Raw genomic sequence first — 23,070 nt, forward strand, 5'->3', positions numbered from 1 at the left:
GATCACACTTTTATGGTTCCTAAGAGCTCCATAATGGATAAAGTTTCCAACTTTATACATTCGAATGGTCCAAACAAACAAGATCTAGTCTTTATGTCTCGAAGGGATCCAAAAATGCATCGTTCTCAACTTAATCCATTAAGTCCAAATCATCAACCTTCCGATTTGAATCAACATGATGAATAGATGGATAAAGTTTCCGACTTTATCCGTAGAAATGTCTCAATCTTTCAAGATCTAAACTTTATCACTCAAAATCAGCCTAAATGACTAAGATAACTTGGCTAAAAGGGAAGGTAAAAGATCAAAACATTCCTAGTCCAAGAGGTCCAAGACAACATTCTAAATTGATCAAAAGGGTGTTGGAGTCTAGATTTGAAACATATAATGCTCTTGGGACCTTAGAGAGTAATAAAGTTGCAAACTTTATTCCTAAATCTCACTAAAACTCATTAAAATGGACCAAAAAACCAAATACACTTAGATCCAAGACGAATATACAATAAAGCATGAAAATTTAAAACTTACAAAAGTGTAGAAGGTAGATGAAAGTTGATATCTCCAATTGTCAAGCTTGAAGGATCAATCTTGCATGAAAACATTGCTCCAAAACAACCAAAAACTTCAAAAAAGGAAGAGAGATGAGAGGGGAGGCTCAAATCTTGAAAATGGAGGCTAGGGTTTCTCCTAAGAGGTTCTAGATATGATGGAGTCTATGAAAATACCCTAAAACGTGAATCCTTACCTTTAAATACCTTGAAAACCCAAAAAATTTTGTGGGCTTTGGGTTGCACAGTTCTCATGTCGTGAGAATATATTCTCACTTTGTGAGCACTCTCACGTCGTGAGAATTACTTTTCACCTTGTGAGAATGGGTTTTCACCCAATTTCACTCCAACTTCAAACAATCATAAATTCTTTGTCTCAAATCTGTTTTGAAGAGCCCCACAATATTATCTAGATATCTTGGACTAAAAAATCTAAAACAAAAATTCATATTTCACGCAAGACCCCAGCCTATGACTTTTCCTTTTTTACCCTTCGACCCAAAACACAATTCAAAGGTTAAGATCTCGCAGTCATCATTGCCTCCATCCAAAAGGCCTAAACATTACCTCCTTAAGGCTACCTCAAAGCTTTTTCACAATCAACTTTCAGCCCACAACCCTAAAATAAAAAATGACAGGAAATAGGTTGTTACATTCTTTTCTCCTTTTTAAATTCATTCCGTAAAATTTTTTGTAAAAATCTTTTAATCCTTAGTTTGAGTTTGGAATTGCACGAGTGATCATCCAAATCCCTCAAACAAGGGATATGATACCAACTTGTAATGTCCCAATTTTCAGAATAAATTTATCATTTTTAAACTAGAATAAACACATATCGACTAGACCACCTGTGTATCTTGTCCTTCAACAGACATCTGGACCGTCCTCAACCCATCCACAATATGTTGGCATATACAATAAATAGAGAATAACCAAAAACAGTCACAATAAATTATTAACAAATCTATTTGTCTAACAGATCACTATAATATATCAACATCCTAACATACAGAGGATACGTACTGTAGTACAAAGTATACTAAGAAAACTCACTTGAGCTCATCATTAGAAGCTAAACAACAACCCCCAACAATAGAGAAACTAACACAAGCCACCTAATGCCATATGATACCAATCCTTAGGCAATTACTCAATCCTACCTAAGTTTGACCAAAAATAAAATTGGTTAAAAAAAAGTCAACGGTAGAATCACCATATCGTGGCCAACACCATGACCATGTAATGGTGGCTAAAAGATAAAATGCTCGAGTTTTAACCTGCCACCGCATCATGGCCTACACATCGTCGCGTCGTGGCTAGAGCTTCAAAAAGCTTAATAGGTTAAGCACTTAACCCTTAAGTCCAAGCTTCCAACTTTTGAGATATAGTACTTAATAGCTTCATAATGGATAAAGTTTTCAACTTTATCCCATAGGATAGTCCAAACAATTAAGATCTAAACTTTAAATCTCAAAGAGCCTCAGCCTCCAACTTGCATATCTAAATAAACATGATGTTTAGATGGATAAATGTTCCAACTTTATCCATAATAATTCCACAAACTTCTAAGATCTAAAATCCTAAGATAAGAAAAGTCCAAAACCCCACTTTCTTCATGCATAGAGTAAAGGGAGTTTTTACACACACACTCTTTACTCCACCTAATCACTAGATCTGAACTATAAATATGAACCAAAGATCCTTGAGTTCTTCAAACTCCATGGAAAAAGTTACAAAGGGACCAAAACTCATTAAAATTGGCTAAAGCACCAAATACTCATAAATCTAATGACAAAACACAATAATGCAAGAATATTTGAAACTCACAAGGGTCCAGAAAGGTAGAAGAAGGTTGATCTCTTTAGTTGGAAAACTTCAAAAACAAGTCTTCAAAGAAAAACACATTTAAGATCCATGAAACACCATAAAATGGATTAAAGGATAGAGGAGGAGCTTGATCTATGAAATGAGGCTAGGGTTTGTTCAAAGTGGGGGGGGGGGGTCTTGATGTAATGGAGTCTGTAAAATGACCTAAAACATGGGGTTGAAGCCTTTAAATATGAACCAAACCCTAATTTAATGGGCTTGGGTTGCACAAATCACCATGTCGTGGTGAACTTATCACCACGTTGCGGTAATGGGTTTCCCAACGTTCATTTCAGCATCAAATAATCATAACTTCTTTGTTTGAACTTGGATTTCATTTGCTTTTATATGAACATGAATGTATTAAAGAGACCCTCAATCTTATATATAGAGTGCATATAAAGTCTAAAGTTTATTCCCTTAAATCCCAATACCTTTACTTGGTCAAATTATGGTCTGCTATCATTAAATTAGAAACATCCCAAAACTGGATGTTATAGGAAGTACCAATATGTTCGACATAGAGTGCATGTCGGGGACTCATTGTAAATAGGATATCATCTGAGGAGAATCTTTTTTATCCATTCATAAAGCCATTATCAAGAGTGAAACATGATGGTCATGCAAGGACCATTGGCGTGAGACTAGATAGTGATCAGATGTAATAGTTTAGTTGTTTTGTTTTATTTTTTTTTTGCAACATATAATAGCATAAATTGTAACTATTTTGATGTTTAAAGAGATTTTCTTTGCTATTAAAGTTGTGTTAATTCAAATATCGTGTTTCAATTTTTCATGTTTTGAACCTACTTAGAGAATGTTTAATTGTATTAAAAAAACGTCTATAGTCGGTTGCATTTTAGGAAGTGAGTGATTGACTTAAGATTGCCATTAGTATTGGTTGATTGGCCAAGTTGTCTTGGACATTGTAATAGAGATTTCACTAATGAGTACTTAAATTAGATATTTAAGTATTAGAACAACCCACGCTTAGATAATACTTCATGGATCTAATCACAAGTACTTCTAAGATGAATATCTTTTATTCTTTAAACTGGGATGCATATTGGGTTTTGTTTGCAAAATACGTTGTGCATTGGTATGCTACAATGCTATCCGTAACTGGTAGTCATAAAGGGTATTTCTAAGTATGATTAGACGAGTAGATAAAAAACTATGTAGTTAAAGTTTATTTTTTCTTTCTCATAACTAGGAAGAGATAATTATGGGACCCCACAATGATTTGCTAGTGACATCTGAAGTGCTTGGACGAGCTCTGACTAAATTGATGTGTTCTATTTAGAAGTTAATGTGATTGTTAAAAATCGGTAATTAGGAAACAGAATGTTAAACATTAAGATTGAATCTTTCCCATGTCTCATGCTCATAGAGATATCTAGAACAAAGTAATAGTTTGATCACTTGTCTTAAGGAATAAATTTTGATGTTGATCATAATTTGACAGTTACATCAGATGCCTTCTCCATTGATTGTAAGTGAGATATTTTAATCCTAAAAAGCTGTTAACCTACCTTTAACATCCCAAAAATAGGGACCAAAAATTTCATTTTAAATTAAGCAAATATAAAACCGTTTGTCTGAAAATCACATAATAATAATACATATGTCAAACCAATGTATCCATACTCAGAACATGTCATAACAAACTCTTATTAGAGTATAAATCCCATAGATCTCTGGTATTGAAAACCGTGTGTGTGATGCACTGCTACCTTGTCGGCTCCTTTCCCTTCGAGGAAGAAGTACCTGAAACCAAAACTGAAAACCGTAAGGACAAAGCTTAGTGATTTCCCCCCATCATACCACATACCATACAATCACATAAGGCCTAGCATATCTGGGTGTTGGCCTCCCCTTTGTCTCTTTCAACCGTAACCTGCCTATCATATATGGGTGCTGGCCTCCCCTTTGGTCTCATTCAAATGGTAACCGGGGACTATTTCACCCCCCACCACTACCACATAATAATCTAGCATGAACATATCAACCATATACATCCTAGCATATATGGGTGTTGGCCTCCCCTTCGGTCTCTTTCAACCAGTAATCGAGGACTATTTCACCCGCTACCACTACCACATAATGACATAGCATACTAACACATAAAGCGTAACAGATAGTGGAAAACCAGACAATTATTACAAAGACAATCATCTCAAACATAATCACCTAGTGGTGGGCCGACATTGGTGCTTTAGACCCACCTCTACTGGAAGGTAACTCACCTCAATGTCGTGCAGTAACTGAACTGTCCTCGGTGTTGGGATCAACTCTCCTCAAACTCCTACACATAACATCTATTTTAATTACTCTTTCAAACTTATAACCCCTTTAAGGGCCGACTCTAGTCAATGGTCAAGTCAAAGGTCAACATCCTTGTCAAATTAAACCTTCTGGTCCAAATCAACATTTTGGGTTGACTTGACTCGCCGAGTTAGTTCGTCAACTTGTCGAGTTCCATGATTCAGAGAAATTCGAACTCACGATCTAACTCATCGAGTTACTCTCTAACTCGCCGAGTTTCTCCTTATGATAGAATCGGGACTTTCTGTTCGAACTCGTCGAGTCCTTCCTTGAACTCGTCGAGTTCTCCTTCATACATCTTAGGACATTTGCTCATCAACTCACCGAGTCCATCCTTGGACTCATCGAGTTGTTCATTCTTTCAGTCCAAAAACTATGTCTAACTTACTGAGTCATCTCCTAGACTCAACAAGTTCACTCAGAACCAGAAAGGATTGGGGAACCACGACCCGACTAGCTGAGTTGCATGAACAACTCGTCGAGTCCCCCATATGCCAAACCCATACAGTCGATTTTTGTTGAGTTTAATGTATCCATTCCACAGATTTAGAATCCTTAGGCTAGCATAACACGTAAAGTTGCTAACTTTACGTGTATACATGGCGTTATGAAGCTAGAACACCAAAAAAAAGCCATAAAAGAGTTCTAATACGTGGGATAGGGCCATAGCTCAATAAAGGTGGCAACTTTGAGTGTCTTGTGCTCAAATGTTCCCAGATCTGAAGTCATCACTCTAATATGCACTCAAATCCCGAAAGTGACTTTGAAGTGGCCCAAAAATGATAAGATGCAATCCCTAAAGAAGATCTAAGTGATGGAAAGCCAAGTTATAAGCTGTATACCTCAAACCAGCTGAAAATGCAACCTAAGCTCTGGATCTACTGCCTTCTTCTTGAATCCCCAAGCCTTTCCTTCCCTCTCCAAACTTTAAATCACAAAAAATGGCACAAAATAGCTCAAGAACACTCAAAAGTCGATTAGGGTTTTTTGAATAGGGTTTGGAGGTGATGGAGGCTGTAGTTGAGGCCATATAAAGTGTTTAAATAGGGTGCAAACCCTAAAAATTAGGGTTTCACTCTGGCAGACCTACTCGTCGAGTAGGCTTCAAGTCCCGCGTCCAACATATCTAATTCCTACTCGACGAGTTTGGGGCCTCCAACTCGTCGAGTTCTTTAACAAATACAAATAATTTTTATTTAAATATTTACCAGGAACCAGGCGTTACACTACCCAGGTAGGAGACTAATGGAAATAGTGTCCAATATCATTAACTATTTTGGTAATGTGTCCAATAATAGCAGGGTCCTTTTTGGTTGGCCTCATGACCAAATTAGGAATAAGGAAATGGACATAAATAAGTTATTGATTTATTAAGGAATTAATAAATTAATTGGAAATTATTTAGGTAGTAATTAAACTATTTTTATTACTTAAAGAGCTTGAATATTAATTAATCCAAGAGATTAATTGGAATATTCCATAAACTCTTGGAGCATAAGGGGTGAACGATTTTGATAAGCTCTTTGATAGGGATAAGGCAGGTTTGAATGCGAAAATGATTAACCTTAAGAGTTTGAATCCATTTAGGATTATATATGCAACCTATAAATAGACTTCTAGGGATAAAACCGACAGTTATTGATTACTCTCATAAATTCAGCCAAACTTTATCTCTATATCTCTCTTTCTCTCTCGCTCTCTCTCTCTCTCTCTCCCACTCTCCATATATGAAATTATAACCATCTCTCATAGGGTTAGAGAATTATGAATAAACCCTAACCTAGGGTTTTTCCTTCTTTCTTTTTGGTGTTGATCGCTCTAACTACATTAGAGGAGTTCAACTTTGGATCCTTCATCCATTGCATGTACTAGCATGTACAAGATCCTAATCGAGCAATCAATAGGTTAGTATGTTTCTTTCTAGTCAAATTTTAAAGTTCTTTTTTATAACTAGTAAAACCTAGATCTAGGGTGCATGTACACTTAGGTAAATATTTTGATTGTTTCCGCTAACTTTACATAGTGTATTGATACTAATAAAAAACAATAGTTATACTACGACTTCAAAACATAAACTGGCCCATTATGGAATACTAGTCCCTAAGGTATTATGCTAAACTGAGGTTTGTAGTCTGGGACTGCTTTTAATCATTTGAAGGCTGAAGCATGATGAAAAAAAAGGTGAATCTCAAATGGTAAGCTTCGCTCACTATAATCATCTTTAATTTTTGGCTTCATTTCTAACTCTTAAAACATTGCTTCTATCTTTGTTCAAATATCTACATTCCTTAATAACTTCATCTACATCTTTGCGTAGCAAATTCACAACCTGCTTTGCTCTCACTATAACATTCTCTCCATATTAAATCTTTCATCAACAAATTTACCCTAAATCCTTGCTCTCGGTTGAAGCTTTAATATGGAACCATACAGCTAGATCAATCTATACTAATTAATAGATTGGTAGTGGTAAGATAGAATGTGGATGATTTAAACTTATCTACAAAAAATAAGTTAGCTTTCCTATAATTGGTTTATCTTCATTCTAAGTATTCAACCAACTCCCAATATGAATAACCATTTGTCTTTGTTATTCTACACACTTCAAAATCCAATATAAAAGGAGTATGGTATCATTCTTGTGCTTAGTCATTGAAATGAGTTTTATGTTTCTTTCTTCTTCAGATTACTCTTTCCTCATAGTTGAGTTACCTTCTGTTTATTTTATTCTTCGTTATTACATCCCAAAATTTCAATGTATAATGATGTATAAATGTATGAAAGGAAATTAATAATCCTATAATGACTAGAATTTCATATAGATCATAAAGTTTTTCTTAATGGGAAATAGTAAATTGATTATATATATATATATATATATATATATATATATATATATATATATATATATATATATTGATGTGATATCAGACCTCCGACTTGTATTTAAAGGCTTGAATGGAAGCTCTCTGGTGGAAGTCTGCAATCACAACAGGTAAACATGCCGTCAGTTAATCTCTAGGAGGAGGTCCCGAGGGAACGCTCCGATGGTCAAGTCAGTCTCTGGTACAGGAGTAATTATTTGTAAATTGTAAGGCTTTTAAGAATTAAGGTTAAGATCCCTTTACCATTGGAGGCACAAGTCCATTTATAATGAAGATCGGGCACTGATCTCACTCATAGAGACAAGGGTGGTAGAACCTGATCAGGGCAGGGGCGTTGATTGGTAGATCGTACCTTTGTCACCTATCTGACCTATGATTGGATTAGCCATAGTAGTGGTGTGTGTACCTATTGGGTTATGAGCATCCTAACACTCCTAAGTGTACATGCAACCCTAATAACCTTGGATCTATGTTTTCTCTATTATACATGCAAATATGAATATTCCAATGTATTACCCTATCTAGCATACAATCTTTTGATACTTGGGTAATATAACAAGTTAGAATACATACCTCTTGATGTAGCTTGACTCCATGAAGCTCGAGATCCTAGTGCCCCAAGTATGACACCTCAAATGGTTCACACAACATCAAATGCACTTGGAATAACTTAGGGAGAAATGGTACACTTCATGAAATTGGCTAGCCCTCACCATTCCTTCATAGTCTCTCATGGTCGCCAATTTTGACGAGAATAAGATGCATATATAGTGTGTCACAATTAGGGTTACACCATGTAAACCCTAATTGTCATGGCTCTTCATTTCCATGATCCATGGGTAAAAAAACCATGGAGCATCCTATGGATTTTAGCCCAACTTGATACACCATGGAGCATTAGCCCGCTATACAAGTATGGATGATTTACACAATCAAACCATATATTTAATTAGTCTCCTTTTGATCACTTAATTAATTCTTGATCAATACTAATTAAATAATTTTATTAATATATTAGAACTTATAATATATTACCAAACCTTAAGTGTTATTTATCTCATTTTAGTCTATCCAAATGCATGATGCCATGTAACCCAAATGGACCATGCCGAGTCGGGTCAAGTACATACCAATTATTGTTATGGATTTAGACACTAATCCAACAATACCCACACTGAAGTTACCAGAAGGTCAAGTGTGCCCTGAACCTTCTCAGGTTGGGGGCGAAGGATTAGTGGAGATTGGTGACTAGTGCTAACACTTCTGAGCAGAGAAATGTTGTTACTTGGGAGCAATTCTCGGAGGTGTTCCATGAAAGATATGTTCCTTTAGCAGAGAGGGAGAGGTTGTCTCATGAGTATTTTGGTTCTGAGACACACTACTATGTTGGTCACAGAAATCACCAAGATGTTTACTAAGAGGGCTCTAGTCTGCCTTGAGTTTGCTGCTTCGGAGCAGGCTGAAATGACTTGGTACTTGAGCATGCTCAAAACAGATATTCAGCAGTTCGTGTCCACCCAACATTAGGGTTCCCTCTCTGTGCTTCAGGATGCCACAAGGAGACAAGAGATTGAGATAGAGATTCATACAAGGGAGTTATGGCACGCTCCAGTTCAGTCACAGCCTGCGGCGAACCGGCTCAAGCCTGTTGATTCGAGACCGGTGGGACAAAGGAGCCGAACTAATGGAAAGTATGGCAAGGTTCATGAGGGTGTTTTTCGATCATCATCTGGGTGCCAAAATATGGCAGGGAGGGCCACATTGTTAGGGATTGTCGTCAGCAGGCCGCGCCGCCGAGCACCAAGATTTGTTACCACTATGAGCAGGTTGGACACATGAGGGCAAACTGTCCATTGCTCGTCGCTAGACCAGATCAGGTTCCAACACCAGCTACACTAAGGATCACTGATGGACAACAGGGTAGGGCAAATTCCCTGAGTGCTTGTTGTTATACTTTCCAGCTTACGGCAAAGGAGGGCAGGGCGGCGAAAGACGTTGTGACTAGTATATTTCCATTTATTATTTTTTTCATTTATTTTATGGTATGATTATGTTTATTATTCTATTAGGTACCTTCTTAGTGCTTTTATATATCAGGATTTTTGACTCGGGTGCGAGTCGGTCTTTTATATATCAGGCTTTTAGTAGGGGATTTGGTATGACTCTTGGGGACTTGGCGTGTCTGTTGCGGGTTTTTGACACCAATGAACATGAAATTTCTACATGAGTTTTGATCAGGGTTGTGTCTTGGAGATTTTTAGGCTGCCTTATCTGATTGATTTGATTCCTATCCCCATGGGGGATCTGTGTGTGACAGTAGGAATGGATTGGTTGAGCATGTTTGGTGCTATGATTAACTGCTAGGGTCAGTGGTTAGTAGAACTAGTTATCTATGGAGTAGGGATGAGCAACTGGCAAGACCCGGACCGGACCGGTACGAAGACCGAAAACCCAAAGACCGAAAATCGTGAATTACCTTACCCGAAAACCAGACCGTTTTTGTGTGTATCGGGTCCGGGTTTGGTCCGGTCCGGTTCCGGGTATTAAATCGGGTTTCGGGTTTTGGACCGAATTGGACCGTTTTTTTGTAACGGTGGAATGCGATGGAGAGTTGGAGGGCCGAACCCAAAAAATAATTGTCACTGCCGTGAACTATGGAAGAGCCGCACAAAGGTTTATTTTTTTAATTGTCGCTCGTATGGACGAGCCTCACAATTTCTAAAAGCACTAATAGTAAATACATGTTCATGTTTTTTATAAAAAAAAAGCCTAATAAATAATATTACGATAGATACATTACAGAATATTAAATTTGGTGAGACATGTGGTACTTAATTTTAATACGCAATCACATTAGATACATTCTTTTTTGTAGCAATAATTTATAATTCAATAAAAGCTTTATAGCATTAACTAATATGTCAATATTATTATTTATATATTCTAAAATATGTACAAAAGGAATTAAGGTGAAAAAGTTTTTCGGTCCAGTCCGGGTTAAATTCCGTATTCCGGGTACGGTCCAGCCCAAACCCGAAGCCCGAATAGTGGTAAAAACAAAACCCGAAAACTGGCCCACTAATCTGAATATCCAGTCCGGTCCGGGTCCGGTCCCAGTTTTTTTCCGGTCTGGTCCGGTCCAACGGGTCATATGCTCATCCCTACTATGGAGTGGGTACCAAGATTGGTTCAGCTTTTTGTTCCGCTGCCAGGGCTCAACAGTATATTCAACATGGTTGTTTGGGCTATCTTGCGTATGTGGTTGATTCTCAAATTGGGAAGGAGGTTTCAATTACAAGTAATTGACTATACATGTTGTTATAGATTTGCTGATGTGTTCCCAAAGGAGATATCTGGTGTGCCTCTTGAGAGACAGGTTGAGTTCAGGATTGATTTGGCTCTAGGTGTTTATCAAAGTGTGAATTTTGGTTACTGCACCATACCAATTGGTACCACCTTAGATGCATGAGTTATCCTTACAACTTCAGGAATTATTGGGCAAACATTTTATCAAACCGAGTAGTTCGCCATGGAAAGCATCGATTTTGTTCATCAAGAGCAAGGATGGTTCATATCGGATGTGCATTGATTACCTAGAGTTGAACAAATTCAAGGTGAATAATTGTTACCAACTATCACGGATTGATGATCTCTTCGATCTGTTGCAGGGTGCATCTTGGTTCACCAAGATTGAAAGGTCGGGGTATCATCAGATTAGGGTTAGAGAGGAGGACGTGGATAAGAATGTGTTTCAGACTCGTTATGGTCATTATGATTTTGTGGTGATGTTGTTTGGACTCACCAATACGCCAACGACATTTATGGATTTGATGAATCGAGAATGCAGGTGGATGCTCGATCAATCAATCATTGTTTTCATTGATGATATCCTGGTTTATTCCAAGACCAGGGAGCAGCACGAGGAGAACCTTCGAGAGCTTATGGGAGTATTGAGGCGGGAACGGCTTTATGCCAAGTTCTCAAAGTGTGAGTTTTGGTTACGAGTGGTCGAATTCTTAGGACACTTTGTTATCCAGAGAGGGATTTTGGTCAACCTGGCCAAGATTGAGGTTTTTATGCAGTGGGAGGTTCCAAAGTCCCCATATGATATCAGGAGCTTCTTGGGATTAGTAGGGTATTATTGTAGATTTAGTCACGACTTCTCCAAGATTGTGGTACCCCTCACTCGCTTGATGAGGAAGGGCGTTGATTACCATTAGGGTCCTGAGCAGCAAGCTGCATTCGAGACTTTGAGGAAGAAGTTATGTAAGGCCCCGGTGTTGACTCTCCCGGAGGGTGTTGAGCATTTTGTGGTGTTTTATGATGTGTTCATCACCGGCCTTAGGGAAGTTATTATGCAGTAAGGGAGAGTTATTACTTATGCTTCTCAGTAGCTGAAGCCACACGAGGTCCATTATCTGACTCATGATTTGGAGTTGGGGGCAGTGGTGTTTGCTCTCAAGATTTGGCGGCATTATTTGTATGGGGTCCGTTGTACCATCTACACTAGTCACAAGATTTTTAGATATCTCATGGATCATCCAAATCTAAATATGATGTAGCGCATGTGGCTTGACATGGTCAAGGATTATGACTACGAGACTCGCTACCACTCGGGGAAAGTGAATGTGGTCGCTGGTGCTTTGAGCCGTAACATGGCTAGTTCTACTGTTGGGAGCATTTGGATGAGGATTTCTATTGATTCACCATTACTGGATATGATTAGAGAGGCTTAGACAGAGGGAGTTAAGGAAGAGAACTAGAAACAGGAGTGACTCAAAAGCGAGATTCACAGGTTTTCTACAGACAGCCGAGGATTGTTGACCCAATATGGTCGAGTATGGGTACTGGATTTTGGTGAGTTCAAGCAGGCTGTGCTGAAGGAGGTACATAAAGTCTAGATTTTCAATACACCCTGGAGCCACCAAGACGTATCGAGAATTGCGACATAGTTGTTGGTAGCCATGTATGAAGTGGGAGATAGCCTGGTATGTCGGGCGGTGTTTGACCCTTCAGATAGTCAAAGGCGAGCACTAGAGGTTGAACGAAAAGATTCAGCCTTTGGAGGTTCCCATGTAGAAATAGGAATAGATCACCATGGATTTCATCACAAAGTTTCCTCGGATAGCTAACGGGTTGGATGCGATTTGGGTGATAGTGGATCGGTTGACCAAAAGTGCCTATTTCTTAGCCATCGTGAGAGCTCGTCAGCGAGAAATTGGCAGATGTTTATGTATGAGAGATTTTTGCCCAACATTGTATTTCAGCTTCTATCGTTTCAGAATGGTATATTCAGTTTACGTCACGGTTTTGACAGAAGTTCCACAAGGAACTGGGTACAAGATTGCACTTTAGCACTACTTATCATCTGCAGACTAACGACCAGAGTGAGAGGACCATTAAAACACTCGAGGATATATTGAGAGCTTGTGTCATAGATTTTAGTGGGAGTTGGGACCCCTACCTTCCTCTAGCGAAGTTTTCTTACAACAACAACTATCACTCTAGTATCGGTATGCTGTCGCTTGAGATTCTCTACGGGAGGAAATGTCGTACCCCAGTATGCTGGGGAGATGTCGGTCACAGGGTTATGGAAAGGACTAAAGTGGTCTTCCAGAAGACAGGGTTATGGAAAGGACTGAAGTGGTCTTCCAGATAACATAGCTTATTTAGCAGATCAGGCAGAGGCTGCAGATAGCTCGGAGTCGGCAAAAGAGTTATGCCGACAAGCGTCGATCTGAGATGGAGTTACAGGTTGGAGACATGGTTTTGCTAAGGGTAACACCCTGGAAGGGTGTAATATGCTTCAGGAATAGGGGAAAATAGAGTCCCCGATATATTGTGCCATTTCAAGTGATTTTCAGGGTTGGCAAAGTAGCTTACAATCTTGATTTGAATGAGGAGCTCAGTCAGATCCGTAACACCTTCCATGTTTTGCAGCATCGGAAGTGTATGGTTGATGATGTTGGGTTTTGAGCATTCTAACACTCCTAAGTGTGCATGCAACTCTAAATACCTTGGATCTATGTTTTCTCTATTATACATGCAAATATAAACATCCAAGGTATTATCCTAATCTAGCATACAAAACAATGAATATAACAAGATAGAATACATACCTCTTTGATGTACAAAGTCTTCATGAAGTTTGAGTGTCTAGTGCCCCTATTGTGACACCTCAAATGGTTCACACAACACCAAATACACTTGGAATAACTTGAGAGAATTCTACACTTCATGAAAATCGGCTAGCCCTTTCTTACTCTCTCTAGTGGCCGATTTTGGTGAATAATATGATGCTTATATAGTTAGGGTTACACCATGTAAACCCTAATTGACATGGGCTTTCATTTCCATGATCCATGGGTACAAAACACCATGGAGCATCCATGGAGAATCATATGGGTTTTAGCCTAACTAGATAATCCATGGAGCATTAGCCCACTATATAAGTATGGATGATTTACACAATCAACCAATATATTTAATTAGTATTCTTTTGATCACTTAATTAATCTTAGATTAATTCTTGATCAATACTAATTAAATAATCTTATTATTCTTATTATTAATATACTAGAACTTATAATATATTAATAACCATAAGTGTCTTATTTCTCTCATTTTAGTCTATCCAAGTGCATGATGCCATGCAACCCAAATGGACCATGTCGGGTCGGGTCAAGTCTAACCAATTATAGTTATGGACTTAGACATTAATCCAACAGTCTCCCACTTGGATAAGTCTAAAACTATTATTGCGTATGACTTCAGCAACCAATTAGCAATCGTAGCTCTCAAAAGCTTCTTTCGAACTCTGACCTTGTAGATGAACTCTGACCTTTGTCAATGACTTGTCCATTAGATAAGGGATCATATATTCCTCCGTTCTAGATATCATATGGACTGAGACATGGATTATAATCATTCTCTCTGTCCTTTTGTTGTTTCCCGATTTCCGATTTATGATGACTGACTAATTGAACAAATCAAATCAGTCCTGGCCCGACCGAGCACTTCCATTTGTCATCATCAAATCATCGAGGGGCCCACATATATCTCTTTTATCCCGAAGGTAAAAGGAATGGATAAACTTCGACTCATATGTCTTGTTCTACTACATGTTGAATCATACACAAAGGCACGTTTTATAACACCGAGTTACCGAATGCGTTTTCGTGCAATAAATGTAGAACCAACTCATGGTAACAACTCATATCTCTAGGTTTGAAGAATATAAGATATTATCATCTCATGATCACTCGTGATAAAATCCATGAAGTGATTCCAATGAGCGCGGGTTGAATCCAATACTCAGAACTTATGAGCACTCATGAGTATTGTAGCCCTTTGTCCAACACCTTAGACCTCTACAAGCCAACCCATGACAGTCTTAATTCATATCTACTTCAAACATATGACCGACTGTGGATGGTTTGAATAACTTAGTCATTCTGGAAGAATAACCTAGTTTATCCGGGAAGTCAAAACATGCAAAATGAAACACAAGAATAATTGAATCCAATATGGTATCAAAACCTATGAACATAAATAAAACACCTTTTATTATCACCATATGATTACACATTTTTCATGTATACTGTTTCAGCTATCAACTTTATTCTTGAATTTAAAACAATAGTAGTCCCATGCTCCAAGCATGTACACTATGTTTTCTAAACACTAGTAATGCCACACACCAAGTATGCATACTATGTTTGTCTATGATCTTTACTTTGTGAAATAAATCAATTGAACATAACTCCAATGATTCTCTTTTCACACTCCCAAATCCTTTCTGCAAATGCAAGAATTCCAAATTCATGCCATTTACTGAAATATGTTAGATTCTAAACTTATATGCATTGATCCTATTGTAATGATTATGCACAAAGTCAGAAAGACTTGACAACAAACATTATAGAGCATTCCAAAGGAGATCAGCTCCTTGGAAACATCCTTCTTGCATTAAGTTTCCTAATCTTACACAGATTGAATAATTTCTAACCTTGAAACATTTCCATATTCCATTTTGACTATCACTTCTGAACAAGAGTTCCCTCCTTACAGATTATGTCAATATGGTCCTTCCAGAATTATCACTATACTTCCAATTGTCCTTGAGCAACCAATCTTTGGTAAACCATAGATTGTCCTCGACAATTGTTTAATCCTTTTAGTCATATCCAATTCTAGACCTTTTCCCTTCTTAATGCCCCAGGCATTTGGAAAAATTTAGAAAGGATGAATATAGCACATGTAATCGATCCTATATCCGAAGCATATGGGACACAATTCATGATGTCTCACATAAAGACTAAACCAGTCTTTTGCTATAACATTCCATTTCTATTTGCCAAGTTTTCATAATTCAGATTATGAAAAGGGATGCCGTAATCACAATCGAATTTTAGAACGCAAATAATGGACCCATATAAAGAATTTCCTTATGTTGAGCCATTCCAACATGAAATTCATATATATATTCTTGACTAAATGATTAAAACCTCACGATCTAAGCTTATAGATTTGAGATGAAGTATAATTTCCTCTCCCTTAATTATAGCAAAACTACTTTTTCCCAATTGAACCCTTTTGTTTTCTATAATTAACATTGCTAACTTGCAACCTTTATCATAATTATCATACTCCCACTAATATGATGATTATTAGCATAACACTTATGCTCCCACTAGCTTTAACATGTACTCAGAAATCAGCTGACTTTCTTACCAAAGTTCAGATTTCTGATACTAGATTGTTTTGATAAAACTTTATCAAAATCATAGACCTTCCCTTCGATAGCACACTTATGTGTCTAAACAATTATGAAGAGGGATTCCATAATCATAATGGTTAGACCTTTTTGCCACTTCTCACAAGTCCAGGTTAGTGTGCCGGTAAACCACACACGCTCCACTAACGACTTTGAGAATGCAAATATTACAATTGCTATCTAGCTAAAATCTACTTAGTGAAAGTGTTTCCTCACCATCATTTTCATGAATTGGAGAGAAACCTTATGACACTTAGATTTACTGGTGTATGTGTTTTTATCCATGTGAATTGTCAAAACCATAGTCACAAGACAAGGATAATGACAAATCCAAACTCATATGGACTGAACTCAATCTTAATTTCTTGCCACCTGACAGCTCAAGGGCCTGCCATTGCTTCCAAGTTGTTGTGCAACAAATTGAGAACTCTAAGAACTCATATGCAAAGCCAACTTTAACTGGAATGGGCACAAAATATGTCAACACGATAGGTTATAAACCTCAAGTCGTGTGCTAGTGAAGAACTTCAGGTTTTATTGTTGATTAGTTCTTGAGACTTTCAAGACCTTTAAGACTCCCGCTGTCCTCTTGACATATAAGACTTTCTTGTCAGATATTCAAGAGATAGTGTTGATTCTAATCAAGACAAACACTTCACACAATTGGCCTAAGTTGGTCTTTGTTTTATCCAAAACATCACAACTTACCAATTTCAAATGTACAAGAGTAGAAAACTTTTACTCTTACATTTGACAAGTGTTTTAAACCTTCTTTAAGACATGTCACTCAAGTTACAATCTTGGAGTATGACTCTAAGACTAGTATTGGAATGAAGTATGACTCACCTTCTTGATTTAACCATTTCAACAATTCAAGATCCCTCTTCTTAGTCATAAGAATGCACTAAGATTTCCTTAGAGAACTAATTGTGCTATGGTTTCTTAATCATTAAGATGATCACAAAACTGATACTAAAGTACTCTCCCATCTTTTCAGATTTGAGAAACTTTTATCCTTCTGCCTAATTTGATTCTTCTTATTCGCTCTGTCATACATTGGAACCTTTTTCCAATGTCTCAGAGTTACACTTAAGCTTATAAGTATAATCATATTTACTAAGCTTTTGTAAACTATGAAGAATAGTTTTATCAATCTTTTGTGGTGGACTTGACCAGTGCACAAGAATGTGTACTCGATCCCTTAGTCCTTCACTTGACTCACACATCCATGTGAACAAGTAATTAGTCTTAATTTTCTAATACTTGAAAGTTCTCATTCATCATGCTATACAACTTGCATGATTCCAATTTCCGGTCCAAATGAAACTTGGGTGATGAGAATCTTCCCTTATTTCGTAAATTTAGACATTACCACAAATGAAAGAATCAATTTCATATTTCCACTTTTGCTATTAATGGAATCTTATAAGCAACAAAAATTTCCACAAATGCCATTGTAAGGATATTTTTAAAATAAATAAAATCAAATTTTTCCTTTTGTTTTAAAACTTTGCGGAAAAACTATCCTTACAGTGAAAAAGCACATGAAAACTTTGTTGCTATCCATTCCTAAGCAATATATCATAACTCCTAAGAAGTAGCTCAAGAATCCGATCTTCAAACCATGCGATAGAAATCCATCTACGCGATCAGATTCAACATATTCTTTCTTTAAGTTTCTTCACTTTTCTTTGATTCTTAAAATATCAACATGTGACCTAGTCACATCATGTATCAAGAATCTCATAATAGAAACTTAGCAGAGTTAGATAGTGGACTTTACCTGAAGTAGAGTCAAACTTTTGAATTTAACATCCTTAGGTAAAATTGGCAGGTTCGCAACCAATGCCCCTTCCTCTGGAAATTTAACATATGGACGTTTTGGTAATGGTACTATCTCAGACTTAGCTTTTCTCTTTACCATTTGGTCAACCTAGTTGACTATGGTCAATCCCTTTCCTTAGGAAGAGAATGCTTTTTCTGGATTCCCAGTGTCACCATTGTCAATGTCCATAAAGTTTTAGGAATTTGATCTTAGCAAAGATCATTAAGGGTCTTGTCATTGTCTATTTCATAGGAATCCCAAAAGAACTCACTATATGACTTAGAAGGTGATTGAGCCACCCACTTTCTCAAGACTTTGACACCCAACTCTCCCGGCTTGTCAATATGTGACTACATCTCCAAGATGTGACCACATCTAGACCTTGCCTTGCCAATAGGGCTTGAGTGACCTTAAACTTTTCAAGAACTTGTGGGTTAGGGAGAATAATTGGAGGAGGTGAATGAAGTATGATTTCCATGGGACATCATCTTCATTTAGGAAAGCTTGTTTCAAGAGATATGGGAAGATCATCAATGTCTAAACCAGACATCTTTTGGGAGATATTCAAGATAGTTGATCGTAAGTACTTAATATGACACCCAATATGAAATATTAAGGCTAGGACCCAACAAACTATTTTATAACTTAGAAGAGGTATGCCGTAATCCAAGCTATAAAATACTTGAAGGTAGGTGAATGATGATTCACCAATTTCCACTAAGATAAACGAAATGTATTATTAGGTTTTAATTGGATTTGAAACTCCTAGATCTGTTGAGATTCATTAACCTGTTCAATGGCATGTTTCAATCTCGAGTGTGCCCTTCAGGTTTTGTGACTGGGATGCCGAGGATCACAAAACAAGGTGTGAAGTAACCATGCAAATTACTTGGTACCCTTAAGTGTTTAAACCTCAATCGATGTGCCGGTTAACCACACACGCTCCAGCGATACTATGATAAACATTAAGTTACCCTTTGCCTACCTTGTTAAATACGAGTTAGTGTGCCGGTTAACCACACACGCTCCACTAACCGACTTAAACAAAGTGCAAAGTGTAATTTCATGGATTACCACCTTATTCACATTTTACTAAGTAACTAAGATTGGGTATTTATAAAAGGTTTAGTTACTTAGTATTTATCATTAATACTTTTAATGAAGGGAGAATTATAGTCCTGTCAAACCCATTCGGCTAACGACCCTCCACCAGTCAAGGAAGCGGTGGGTGAGAGTGGACACCCATTAAACTGCCATTTTATAGGAAGTAACCTTATACCCCCCTTATAGACCGGCTTCGTGAATGAGACCTACAAACGGTAAGACTGACTTTACTCTTATACATACATACATACATATATATATATATATATATATATATATATATATATATAATTAACTTATAATATTATAAAGTATAAGTGTTGAATTTTAACTTTTAAAATTCTAAGGGCAAACTTGGAATTAAAGTATTCATAAGTGAAAACTTTTCAAATTCCAAAACTTGAGAGCAAGTTTTGAAACTATTAAAAACTAATTAATTCCATAACTTATGTGTTTAAAGTAGTTTTAATCCAAAAACTCTTCAAGTTCCATAACTTGAGGACAAGTTATGGAAGACTTTAAACTAATAAAAGAATGAACTTTTCTTTATTTTTATAACATATGGAATTAATTAAGGTTACACTTATTTATTTCTTTCTTATTTAATGAAGAGACTCTTGAACCCCCATAACTTGAGGACAAATTATGGAGTCATAAAGCCATTTAATTAGAACTAGACTCTTCATTTTTGTAACCTTTGCCAACTTTTATGAGTTTTATGATTCTTAAATGTGACTTTTCATATAACTTGAGGACAAGTTACAAAAACACACTTTGGAATAAACTCTTAGATTAAAATGGATTGAAAACAACTATTTCACTCAACTTTTCTATTAATCTAAGCAACTCATAAGAACAAGATAATTCAAATCAAACTTTTTCATGTAATTAGTCTAAACCTTAAACTAATACAAAACATGAATCTATTGACAATTATCTTTGAAATTGGATTAGCATGAACATTACCACATCAAAAACAAGTTTATAAGTCCAAAAACATCTTAGGGTAATGTTCCTAGTCCAATTCCAGCCAAAAAGGTCGAATTTATGCTGTCTGGGGGTCCAACTCGTCGAGTTGGATGCATTTTACCATGGACTCGGCGAGTCTGCTGGGCAGATAGCATCAAAACTCGATTTTTCAGCTACTTTTGCAAGTATAACAAGAAAACAAGCCTAGGCTCTAATACCACTGTTGGGTTTTGAGCATTCTAACACTCCTAAGTGTGCATGCAACCCTAAATACCTTGGATACATGTTTTCTCTATTATAAATGCAAATATGAACATCCAAGGTATTCTCCTAATCTAGCATACAAAACAATGAATATAACAAGATAGAATACATACATCTTTGATGTAGAAAGTCTTCATGAAGATTGAGTGCCTGGTGCCCCAAGTGTGACACCTCAAATGGTTCACACAACACCAAATACACTTGGAATAACTTGAGAGAATTCTACACTTCATGAAAATCAGCTAGCCCTTTCTTACTCTCTTTAGTGGCCGATTTTGGTGAATAATATGATGCTTATATAGTTAGGGTTACACCATGTAAACCCTAATTAAGATGGCCTTTCATTTCCATGATCCATGGGTACAAAACACCATGGAGCATCCATGGAGAATCATATGGGTTTTAGCCCAACTACATAATCCATGGAGCATTAGCCCACTATATAAGTATGGATGATTTACACAATCAACCCATATATTTAATTAGTCTTCTTTTGATCACTTAATTAATCTTAGATTAATTCTTGATCAATACTAATTAAATAATCTTATTATTCTTCTTATTAATATACTAGAAGTTATAATATATTAATAACCATAAGTGTCTTATTTCTCCCATTTTAGTCTATCCAAGTGCATGATGCCATGCAACCCAAATGGACCATGACGGGTCGGGTCAAGTCTAACCAATTATAGTTATGGACTTAGACGTTAATCCAACAGATGATTTAGTGGTTGTTCCTCTGTATGATGTTTAGATTGATGATCGCCTGAATTGTATTGAGAGACCAATGGCAATCTTGGATCGGATGATGAAGGCGTTACATAACAAGTTAGTGTCTTTGGTCAACGTTCAGTAGCAGCATCAGAAAGGTTCCAAATAGGCATGGGAACCCAATTCGGAGATGTGAGAGCATTACCCTGAGTTCTTCATAACAGCGGACTTCGAGGACGAAGTCTAGTTTAAATGAGGGAGCATTGTAAAAATCAGTTCATGTGAGCAATTGTCAATGTAAAATTTAAGGGTTTTTTCCCTGCTCATGACGTCAGATATGTATGTAACATCGTAAGGAGATTAATGCAATCACGCATCACCTTTGGGCTCACGACGTGAGAATATAATGGCTCATAGAGTGAGACCTAACTGTGAGGAAACCCTAATTTTTTGGGGGGTTTTATTTCAGAATTTAAAGGAAGTGAGGGCTAGGGTTAGCCCACCCTCAGCCTCCATCACCTCCTTGCACTCCCCTTTGAAACCCCTAGCATCCATATTAGATCTTGAGCTTATTTGTTGTGATTTTAGCTAAGGAGAATAATAGGAAGAGCATCTAGTCCATCATTTCTACATTCAAGTCTTACAATAAAACAATTGCACACCTTCTGGACCTTTTGTGAGTATCAAGTTAATTGCTTTATGAGTCTATAAGCTTAGCTCTAGATTTTTGTGCTTAATCTTTCATATACAAGAAGGTGTAGTGGTTGAAACCCACAAAGTTTTTTACTTTATGGATCCTTGTTTCACTTGAGTAGTATAGTTGCTAGATCTGGAAAATGATGGATTTTTAAGACTCTTGCATGAGATTTGGTGTAATTTCATTCTTTGGTGCCCTAGTTAGTGTTTGGGACATGCATGTCCAAATAGCCATAATTTTATGATGTTATGGAATAAAGAAGACACTACGGAGGGTTTATTTTCTTGGCCAAAAAGAGATTAAGAGTTTCAATAAGAACTTATGATCAAAGCGTTCTTGCGACATGAGCACAAGGGATATCACGACGTGAGGATGGTAATCCATGACTGCTTTAGACTTATTAGGTCATAGGGTTTGACCAAGTTTGACCTAAAGGTAGTTTGGGTATTTTGAGTTGTATTTGAGATTGGTCACTATTGATGAATAGGTGACTGGTAAAGCTAACATTCAGAGAAATGTCATGTTCAGCGATCTTTTCAAACTGAGAGATGAGTTTTCCTCACTGTACCTGTGGGTCGAAGGCACCAATGTCGGCCCGCTGAACCATGTATCCTTATTAGAGGAGGTTTCTATGCGGTAATGATATGTAGATCTGTCAGTTCACCTGTTAACTGGTTATATGCCATCTGTTATGTATATGTCGACATGTTTAGGTTTTGGGTTGAGGCTTTACTACTATGTGCATGAGCCAATAGATCGGGGGTATTCTAGTCTAATAATGGAGTGGAACCGAGGGTATTCAAGTCTGATGACAGAGTGGATCCATTGCATATTGACATTCCAGTCCGATGACTGGTTGGGCCGTGGGTATTCCAGTCCGATGACTGATTGGACCTAGCATGCAATGTTTGTTTATGTTATATTGTGTGGTGGTACTTTGGGGGGGGGGGGGGGGAACTTACTAATCTTTGGCTTACATTTTCAGTTTATTGTTTCAGGTACTTATGATGACCATGGCAAAGCAGCGTGATTGTACACATCCTTCGGTGACATCTTTTGGGAGATTTTATGTTACACAAATCTTAGGAATATTTGTA

Source organism: Lactuca sativa, chromosome 5, assembly GCF_002870075.4.
Source record: "Lactuca sativa cultivar Salinas chromosome 5, Lsat_Salinas_v11, whole genome shotgun sequence".
Lineage (NCBI taxonomy): Eukaryota > Viridiplantae > Streptophyta > Magnoliopsida > Asterales > Asteraceae > Lactuca > Lactuca sativa.